This window comes from Cebus imitator, unplaced genomic scaffold (genome assembly GCF_001604975.1).
Source record: "Cebus imitator isolate Cc_AM_T3 unplaced genomic scaffold, Cebus_imitator-1.0 Scaffold37, whole genome shotgun sequence".
Taxonomy (NCBI): Eukaryota; Metazoa; Chordata; class Mammalia; order Primates; family Cebidae; genus Cebus; species Cebus imitator.
The window spans coordinates 8,721,769-8,723,338 of record NW_016107352.1 but is presented as its reverse complement, the minus strand read 5'-3'; the positions used below and the strand labels follow the sequence as shown (position 1 = coordinate 8,723,338).

General features: G+C 41.3%; 1 protein-coding gene across 1 annotated transcript in view; it reads right to left on the bottom strand.

The window, feature by feature from the left end:
* The window catches only part of PHF14 (PHD finger protein 14), a 200,860-nt gene that overhangs the window by 10,674 nt on the left and 188,616 nt on the right, over window positions 1-1,570 (bottom strand). The gene's annotated exons all lie outside the window — the stretch shown is intronic.

The following is a 1,570-nucleotide window of genomic DNA, read 5'->3' as shown; positions in this document are numbered from 1 at the left end:
CATGGGGAGAAATGCCAGATATAGGTGAAGGGGAGGAAGGCAGTAAATCACATTTCCATGTGTGTACCTATGCAACAATCTTCCATGTTCTTCACACGTACCCCAAAACCTAAAATGCAATAAAAAAAATGTGTGCAGGGTGGCTAAGTGTCACTGTGATTCACATGAATAGTTTTATTTCACAAATGCAAGGGTTAAATTATGAGATAACAGCTATTTATCTGAACAATCTACTGAAAAATATGGCCAGAAATTTCTCGAAAAATCTTAGAGAATCAATAGGTACTTTCATACTTGTTCCATCATAACTTGATGTAAAAACAAAACAAAACAAAGAAACAAAAAAAAAATCATAAAGCAGGATTAGCATGTTATGGAACACACAGAATAGTGGTTATAATCATTTCACTTCACTTAAATCAAAGTCTTCGAAATGAATTAAAACGTAGCTAAGAGATTGGAGAAGAGAAATAACTAAAGAAGGTGCAGCAGGTGATGAATGAAGTGCTAATAAGACTGTACATTTTTAGGAAAGACAGTGGAACAAATAAGGTATGGTATTAGTATTACACCATGATTAAGTGTAATTCTTAGTGGTAACATTGCTTGAGTCTGAACTCTTACTCTGCCAATGACAAGTTACATAACCTTGGTTAATGTATGTCCCCTTTCTAAGCCTCCAATTGATCTTTGGTAAAATGGCAAGAGCAATAGTCCCTATCCTCTAAGTTCATAATTAAGTGGCATGATACATCTTAAACATTTAGCATAGTACCTGAAACATAATGTTAGGTTTTGTTTTTAAGACTGAGTCTCACTCTGTCGCCAGGCTGGAGTGCAGTGGCGCGATCTTAAGCTCACTGCAACCTCCGCCTCCTCAGTTCAAGTGATTCTCCTGCCTCAGCCTCCCGAGTAGCTGGGACTACAGGTGTGTGCCACCATGCCCAGCTAATTTTTGTAATTTTAGTAGACAGGGTTTCACTGTGTTGGCCAGGATGGTCTCAATCTCTTGACATTGTGATCCTCCTACCTCGACCTCCCAAAGTGCTGGGATTACAGGCATGAGCCACTGTACCCATCCAATATGCTAGCTTTTATGTGACTCATGTATTATTTCTTCTTTTTGAAAGTGAAACTACTGATATAACCCAAATCTATGTAAATGTGGGTATTATGAAATAAATTGATGTGGGAAAAATGTCAAATTAATTTTCATATTTGCCTATTGCAAAGGCTCCTTGCAGACTCTGAACTGTCATCTCAATCTTCTCTTTGGCTTAAAGTCTTTGCTCCAGGGCCGGGCGCGGTGGCTCATGCCTGTAATCCCAGCACTTTGGGAGGCCGAGGCGGGTGGATCACGAGGTCAAGAGATGGAGACCATCCTGGCCAACACGGTGAAACCCCGTCTCTACTAAAAAAATACAAAAAATTAGCTGGGCATGGTAGCGCATGCCTGTAATCCCAGCTACCCAGGAGGCTGAGGCAGGAGAATTGCCTGAGCCCAGGAGGCGGAGGTTGAGGTGAGCCGAGATCGCGCCATTGCACTCCAGCCTGGGTAACAAGAGCAAAG